Genomic DNA, 9,530 nt, shown 5'->3' with positions numbered 1-9,530 from the left:
TCAGCAATAGGCTGCCGTCTCTAAGGTAAGATATTTCAATGTTTTCGGAGCAAATATACTTTAAAGCTTTGTGGACGGCAAAGCAAGAATATTTGTTCTGAGGTTTATTAGAATTAAAAGCACTACTACAAGATATTTAGGATTGTCTTTCTTCACAGAAGGTAGCGCAGGAAATATTTCTTTCGTAATATTTTGAATTTTTTCCTTCTTGCTTTGAGACCTGAGGATAACAGGGCAAAGCTGTTATCTCCAAGCGAAGGTCCCCCAGGGGATATTTTACCTTTATACCTTGCTAGAGTACCAGAGATAATTGGTCGACTTATTAAATAAAAGTTAATGAGTAAAAAACAAATTGAGTTGGAAAGAACACTATTGAAACGCAAAACAAAATCACAGATATAACTACTGAGCACAACCGTACGCTATGAATGTCTGTCGATGACTAAAAAAAAAACAGTTGCGTACACTTCTGTTAGGTCCTCCACGTATTTGTGGTCTGCGCCTTGATGTTGTTCCACAAATGGAGGGACGTAAAGTTTTAAGCCGACACCGAAAGGCTAATGGTTTTTACGAGCTTTTTCATGGTAGAAATACACTCGGAGGCTTGCCATTACCTGCCGAGAGGCGACCGCTATTAGAAAACACTTTTTCTATTATTTCATGTTCATGCTTGGAGACTCGAACCTACGTATTCCCGAATGGTAGTCACGCACCAACCGATTCGTTTGCGACGGACGTTATTATTGATATATCCATAAAACATAAAAATGATGAAAAGAAACCCGCTATATTAACAACCCTGTATATATTCGCACTCTTGTATATGTGTATGTACATCGCTCATTTTCTGTAAGTGTGTGATAATCCAAAAAAAAAAAATGTTCATATAAGAATACAGAAATGACCACGAGATTTTTTTTTATGCTGTGTAAATTATATGGCGATATCTATTAAGAGTATCTCATAAGATGAGCCATAGCGGTATGAGTTGGTACGTGACTACCATTCGGGAATGCATAGGTTCCAATCTCCGTGCATGAAAGGCAAAATGATAGAAAAAGTTGTTTCTAGCAGCGGTTGCCCCGAGGTAGGTAATGGCAAACCTCCTAGTGTATTTCTGCCATGAAAAAAAGCTCTTCATAAAAAACAAACGATTTGTCGTTCGGCTTAAAACTGTAGGTCACTCCATTTGTGGAACAACATTCAGACGCACGCCACAAAAAGGAGGAGGAGCTTAGCCACATACCTGGCAGAATAATATGCGCTAATTATGTATTTATTTATTTATAAGATGAAAATGTGTTTCTCTTTTTACTTAGGTACGCACAGTAAACAGAAAACTTTGAAGCCGCTTTTCTCGTCGATATTTGGTATTTTTGATAAGAGGTGTTGCATGGTGTTGTGAAAAATCAAAACTTCCGAAATTTTGAATTGAATAAAAATAAACAAAAATGGCTCATAGGCGTAAGTGGGAAAAACAAAAGTGGCAGCTTGACAATATACTTAAGCGTGATACGTTATAGAAGTTAATATATTATACACTTTATTAGATACTTTTACATATGTAGGTAGTTTAGATAAATATTAATTGATATGGTATAAATTACTTTCCCGTCGAATTGGTTTTTGATTTCGATTATGTTTTTGCTCTTTTTTATAAATATCACATTGTTGTTTTTTTTTGTCAGAGGACTTTGCTCAGAAATACCTATTATTGCTTAGTATTTTTAATTCTTTCAATGTTAATTATTATGACAGGAAAATTAATTACTTTTTCATTGAAATTATTTTGATCAGAAATAATCAATATTTTTAAATTTTATTTTGTTTACTCCAGAACAATGACCATGTTTATGACTATTATCACTGTTTTATATTGTAAATATTAGTTTGATACGTGTTTCCATTCAAAAGTATGTTCTGTGCAGACGTGTTGTACTAGTTGCATGGCTAATTTTGCAAATAAAGGATTTACCTGCATTATAATAAAATCTGTTAACTAGAGAGCGAAATAGGGTGATTGCGCTTTTGAAAATAGTTCAGGATTCAACTTCTTATATAGCTTCAAAGCAAATGAATAAAATAAATGAAGATTTTTGCAAAGCAGATACTGGATATACTCGTATAAAATTTTGTAAAATTAGATTTAACAACGTAACCCTTCAGTATCGTATTAATCAACTCAGCGACCCCGGGAATGAGCAAGAAAGAAAGCCCCGGTAGTGTGTACATGGGAATGAACGAGGTTGTGAGTGTGGGGAAGAATTGAACGACAGGAAAAAGCGACGATAGTAATCGAGTGTGCTCGAGCTTTTGCAATATAAGCGTACTCGCGCGCGTGAATGCATGAAATGGTGTATAGTGGGCAGAGAATTGAAGTGGAGGGAGCCGAACCGCGGGAGTGAGTGTTGTTCACGGTTCGCCTGACTGCTGGTGTGGCTGTCGCTAAACAGGACCAACCAATAACTTCATCGATTCCATAGTACAAAAACAAAGCGAAGCGACATTCATATTCATCGATGGAATTATTCGGGATATGGCCGTGCTCTTAATAAATATCTGTAATCTTTATGGCCGCGACATCATACTTCTAAGTTTAAGGGACTTAATGCAACACATTGAGGGCACACAGCGGTTGCCACACCACCATCCCAGCGGGTTAAGGGGTTAGAATTTTCCCGCGGTAATGGATGCCTGTCGTAAGAGGCGACTAAAATCCACACCCCAGTCTGTTAGTTATGAGCATTAACTCAACTATAATAGACTGAGGGAAACAGGTATGGTAAACGGCGGGGGGGTGGGGGGACCCCATTAAGATCGAGACCAGTAAGATCTTAATTATGGCAAACTGGAATGGAAAGGAATTTAGTTCGACATGGGCTGGTTACTGTGTTATTCTAGGACTTAAGTAGGCAAGGGTGATACCTTGCCGAAATGCATCCTGGGTTAATGTCACGGTAGCCCCCGTCCCGTAAAACCTTGGCAGGCCTCAGGTAACGCTCTCTAAGCATCACCATTTACTTGGTCGTGTAGGTCCAGTTGAATTTTTTCCTGGTTAGGGCTGACCCGGCTCTGAACACATGTACCCATAAAGGCATGTGTCAACCCTCGCATGGCCTCCCTACATAGTATAGGCAACCATGGGGTTATAAGGCAACTACACTACGATTAGAGATAACGGACCTGAGTGGGGACCCTTTTAAAACGGGGACACAACTACAACAAACTAAAACAACAACATTACTAAGTGGCAACGAACCAGACAAAAAAGCGGCAGCAATAACGGCAGTAGAGATAATGAGGTCGGATTGGCGGAAGGCAATGCATTCCGGAGGACATCAAAAACTCTCAGATCTCCCGTTCTTGCTGCTGCATCGCGCGAAAACGAGACTGGGCCGACGAAAGATAAGATCGTGAACAGCGCGGATAGTAAGCGAACGGCATTTTGTGGGCTAGGCGAGAAAATACGTAGCCTAGTTGAAATGCTGGAGGAGGGCAAAAGGCGTTCTATACACCAGCCTATGAGAGATGCTATAGAGAGTATCAAGGCACTATACGAGCTGGCAGCCATCCAGCAGGGAGACCAAAAAGCCAAGGAGGTAATTAGGAAAAGTAGCGGTTCGCAAACATCCCCATGGCTAAGGCACAACCCAGACCCCAAGAGGAAACTGGATGGTGCGGTTTTGACTCCAAAACCTAAGCGGACCAGCTTGGAGAAGAACAGAACAGGCGTACAGCAAGTTACTGGAACACCACCTACCTCCACCACACAGAGGGAAACTAAAACAGCGGATGCAACTGAGTGGAGAACGGTGGCTAAGAAAACCAAGCCAAAGGATGCAAGACCAAGGAGAGTTAGACCTGACGCATTAGTGATAGAAGCGAAGGGCGAAATTTCCTACGCGGAAATATTGAAGTCAGTAAAATCCGACCCCAAACTCGGAGAACTTGGTAAAATGGTCTCAAAAATAAGGCGAACGCAAAAAGGGGAAATACTCATCCAGCTATCAAAAGCGGGCAAACAAACCAAGGAGTTCACCTCAATAATAATGAATACACTAGGAGAACGAGGGGCGGTACGGAGCCTAACACAAAAAAGGTTCTCGAGTGTAAAGACATCGACGAGATCACTACCAAAGAAGACATAATAAGCGCAATATGCGGTCAATTCGACATTGGGGCATCTACTGTAGAGGTAGTAAATATACGAAAGGCGTTCAAATGCATACAGACCGCAGTCCTAAGCCTGACAGAAACAGAGGCGAATAAAATTCTCGCTGCTGGACGAGTCAAAGTGGACTGGGTAAACTGTCGGATCCGTGAACACCTAATATTAACAAGATGCTTTAAATGCTTAGAGTTTGGACACATTCGGCGAGACTGCAAAAACAAAGCAGATCGTTCAAAACAGTATAGAAAGTGTGGCGAGGAAGGCCACATCGCGAAGGAATGCAGCAAGGACCCAGAATGCATGCTCTGCAAAGCCAGAGGGGAATCCAACTTTAAGCATATAGCGGGCAGCGGTAAATTAACTTAAACCACTGCGAAGCAGCACAGGACCTGTTTACTCAGATGTCAATAGAGCAGAGAGCAGAGACAGTCTTAATATGCGACACCTTTAGGGTTAAAAATGACGCTAGATGGACAACATTTATATATATAGCTGCTATGCCCCGCCTAGATGGACGCGAGAGCGCTTCGAAACGTTTCTAGATGACCTCACGCGGGACGTCGAAGTTAGGTCGCCAGTGGTAATTGGCGGTGATTTCAACGCATGGGATACCGAGTGGGGCAGTAGACTTACCAACGCCAGAGGACGTAGCCTGCTAGAAGCCATTGCTAACGTAGACATTAGTAGCAAATAATAGTCGCGCGCTTACATATCGCAAGGCCGGTACGGGATCTATTATTGATCTAACACTTGTCAGCAGTTCACTTTTGCAGAAAATCAAGTGGCGAGTAAGTTAGGAATTCACTCACAGTGACCACCAGGCAATTCTATTCGAACTGGCAAAGAATAAAAGATTACGCGCAACTAAGCCAGTAGGAGCAAGGTGGAATGACAGAAAGATGGACACCGAGGCCTTTGGGTACGCACTAAACGACCAAAGTTTAGAGCGAGGTACAGCAAGTGAGCAAGCTCGACAACTAAAGAGCATTTTGTCTAAAGCTTGCGATGCGGCAATGCCAATAAGAAGGCCAAATCGACAAGGAGCGTCCTGCTATTGGTGGACTGATGAGATAGCGCAACTGAGACGGATCTGCCTGCAAGCGCGGCGTAAAATGCAAAGGTCCAGGGGCAGAGCTTGCTATGAAACGGTGCTAGCGCACTTTCGAAAGGCAAGGAAAGCACTACAAGAAGCGATTAAAAAAAGTTAAGTCGAGAGCTTTAAACAACTGTGCAACGTACCATGGGGTACTGCATACAAAATGGTACTAAAGAAACTGGCGGGACAACGAGCTCCATCAGTCGTATGTCCAGTTATTCTTAATCGAATTGTAGTGACCCTATTTCCCCAGGGACCGAGTATAGATAGATTAGAATCTGCAGATACCGTAAACACCCAACAGATTCCAGTCGTATCCGCAATAGAGATAATGGAAGCGTGCAAGAAAATCGGCGACCGAAAAGCACCGGGGCCGGATGGCATACCAAATGTAGCCCTTAAGGCGGCTATCCGTTTGCGTCCCGAAATATTTGTTGCGGTACTACAAAAATGCTTAGACGAAGGTGTTTTCCCTACACAGTGGAAATTGCAACGACTTGTGTTGATACCAAAAGGAAAAGGAGCAGCCGATGATCCGTCCTCGTACCGGCCGATTTGTCTACTGGACACCACAGGCAAAATACTCGAGCGTATTATTTGCAATAGACTATTGCCTATACAAGAGGGGAAGGGAGCATTGAGTACAATGCAGTTTGGCTTCCGGAAAAACCATTCGACGATTGATGCAGTTACTACGGTTGTCAAAGCGGCTATTAAGGCAATAGAAGGAAAGCGGTGGCGTTGGGGCACCAAGCAATACTTTGGTTACACATTGGATGTCAAAAACGCTTTTAATTCGCCAAGCTGGTCGCACATCTTGAATGGCCTGTATGGAATTGGCATTCCGCCGTATCTTCTCAGGATATTAAGGAGTTACTTCTCTGATAGAGAACTGATGTATGAGAGCAGTGCTGGAACAAAAAGTTACTGCTGTCGTGCCGCAGGGATCGGTCCTAGGTCCTGTACTCTGGAATATCATGTACGACAAAGTCCTTCGCTTACCGGTATCCAGAGAGGTAAGAGTAATAGGCTTTGCGGATGATATAGCGATAATGACGGTGGCTAAGCACATACAGGAAATGGAACAGATTACAAATGGAGCGATAAATCAAGTGAAAGATTGGCTCGAACAGGCGGGACTAAAATTGGCAGAGCAAAAAACGGAGACGGTTCTGATACCAAGTCGGAAAAAAGTCGAGCAGATGAGAATCAGAGTGGGAGAGCAAATTGTTCACTCACAACCGGCTCTGAAATACCTAGGAGTTATGATAGATTGTAGGTTGAATTTTAAGGCCCATATTGACTACGCGGTAGAGAAAACCGCTAGCATACAAGCGGCACTCTCAAGGATCCTACCTAACATAGGTGGTCCTAAGTCAACTAGAAGGAATTTGCTTGCAAATGTGGCCACTTCAGTCCTCCTGTTTGCAGCCCCAGTTTGGGCAAATGCGGCGGAACTGAAGGATAACAAAAGGAAGCTATTATCTGTATATAGGCTAAGTGCCCTAAGGGCATGTTGCGGCTACAGAACAATATCGGATGACGCGGCGTTTGTCATAGCTGGTATGATACCAGCGGACATTCTCGCGAGTGAAATAAAGCGAGTCTATGACAGATGTGCAGCGGATGCCGAAATAAATAAAAAAGCGGTGAGAGAAGAAGAGCGGCTTGTGTCACTAACAAGGTGGCAAGACCGATGGAATACCTCCAGTAAAGGGCGATGGACCTATAAACTGATTTCCGATTTGCGACCATGGCTAAATTGGAGTTTTGGAGATACAACCTACCATGTGACACAGTTCCTTTCTGGACATGGAGGTTTTAGGAAATATCTGCATAAGTTCGGGCATGATGACAGCCCCTACTGCCCTGTGTGCATCAATGTAGAAGAAGACGTGGAACATGCCAGTTTCCACTGCCCACGCTTTAGAACACGAAGTATAATTCCAAACGCAACTGACGTAGTCGAGTTCATGTTGCAATCGGAAGAAAAGTGGGAGGAGGTAGCTGCATACGCTACTAGAATTCAAAAAGAATTCAGATACGTTGAGCAAATGAGACGCATTAGCCGATAGACATTGACGAAGCTATATAGCTAACCAGCCCTGCGAAGTAATACGTTGAAGCAGTTCCGCAGGGAGAGTGGTGGAGGAGACGGAGTTCAAGGGTTTAGTACGTATGTAGGTGTACTGTCCTGTACAAGTCCAGACAGTATGAAAATAACTGACTGTGCGCGGTCCCGAATGAGGCAGTATGAATCGTGCATGCCGTCTAAGTTGACGGTATCTATGAAAGATTCCCCCTTCGTTAACAAAAAAAAAAAACACCACCTTTATGACACTCAGTGATTCAGCATTTTTTGCGGCGATTGTTGTTGCTGGTTTGCATGCTTTAAGTTGTGCAAAGACACGTAGCTTGCTACAAACGTCATCAGTGCTGAGCTCTTCCTAAATTAATAAGATTGGAGTAGCACCGCTCCAAGCTGCTAATATACAAAAATGTCCTTGCCAAGATCACCACAGTTAATACCAGTTACTGACGATAAAAGTTCATGTGTGAAATAATTTGTTAAATGTTGGCGGTAAATGGATGTCGTTTAATATAAATAAAATTTTAATGTGTGATGGCGAACCGGCTGAAAATGTACTTAGTACTTGTATTCTAAAAAAAATGTTTACAACATGTAATATAGCTTTATCTTTAATTACTAACCAAAAAGCATAAAAGTTCGCTATATGATAAGAATACTATAGAGTAATTTAGATATATTATTGTATTGTATATTATAAAAAAGTTGTAAAAAGCAGCAATAACCAAGCTTCTACAGGCATACAATTGAAAATGCTATCTTACAATATATAATACTTTACATGGTTGCCCCAGCGGGTCGGAGGAAAGAATACATCCGCGGTAAGGCATGCCTGTCGTAAGAGGCGACCAAAACTCGGCAGGAGGCGACCAAAATTCAGGGGATCGCCTCGAAAGGCTGAGAAATCCCGACTAGTTCCTGTCCTGGATATGAACACTATTGCCCATGAAGCGTAGAGTCAGCCCTCGCATGGCCGCCTTTCTTGCATAGATAACCGTGGTGACACTTAGGGAAACTGCTCTTTCGTGTAAGGATAGCGGCCTGAAGTCGGGACTCACAAGAATTGATTATGAATACCCAAAATCAAAAATAAACCACCGAGCAAAGAACAGAAGAAGGAATCAGATATGGTCGAAATGACAACGTAGATCCAAGAACAGCCTTCAGAAAAATAAGCTTACTGCTAAGATCCCCGCCGGCAAAGAACGCACCAATCCTTAATGCAGCTGGAAGCGGAACAGCCCGCACTGCGTTCAAAAATGTCAAAGTTGATAGCCCTGCAAACGGCAACAGACACAGTAACATCAGCATTCAGATGAAGGATGCCTCCAACACCGCCTTTCGAGGGCCACAATCAGCGCAATGGCAAAGCTGGAGTATCCACAATGGCTGAGTTGCTGGATGTAACGCTGAACTACAGGACGCTCTCGAACCCCCTAAATAACACTGCCATCCAGCAAATAACAGATACTCCCAGCTCTGCGATGACGAACCCGAGGCGAATGGCAACCAGTCCGGCTGCCCCTCAGAGCTGTAAGAAAGCCAGAGAAAATGGACCCACAGGGAACAAAAACGGACCCTCTGAGGAAACGGATGAAGGCTGGCAGACAATTACTAAAAGGGGAAACCAAAAGAAGCCGAAGGATAAGCTAGCCGAGCCAAACAAAAGGAGCAAGCCGCGAGCACAATACGTAAAGCCAGAAGCTGTTGTGTTAAAACACGCAGAAGGCCATAGCTATGCGCGCGGAGTTGCTGAAGGACTTGCGCGTGAAAATTGCAACTGATGAGTCAGTCAAAGTAGTGTCCGTCAGGAAGACGAAGGCTGGGGCCATACTTTTGGAGAGGTAGGGGAGAGAAAGCACACCAGCGCTCGTGCATCAGCTGAACAGCACTGTGCAGAACACGGCTTTTACCGCGAAGTTAAAGCCGAGCGCCACAATTGCGATACGAGACCTTGACTCCTTGATGGCGAAGGCGGAGGTAGAAAAAGCAGTCCGAAACTGCTCACCAGCCAAGAAGAAGAGATACAGACGAGGATAACGGTGCCGAATGCGCGGAAGCAAGTTCGGTCTTTCCTCACGCTAGCTGCAGAAAGGGCCGCGAGATCAGCGATATAAAAATCCACTGGATCCGACCAAAGATGCGACCTTGCGAACAAATTAAGAGTTGTTATC

This window comes from Anastrepha ludens, chromosome X, assembly GCF_028408465.1.
Source record: "Anastrepha ludens isolate Willacy chromosome X, idAnaLude1.1, whole genome shotgun sequence".
NCBI lineage: Eukaryota > Metazoa > Arthropoda > Insecta > Diptera > Tephritidae > Anastrepha > Anastrepha ludens.
This window is presented reverse-complemented; position numbering follows the sequence as displayed.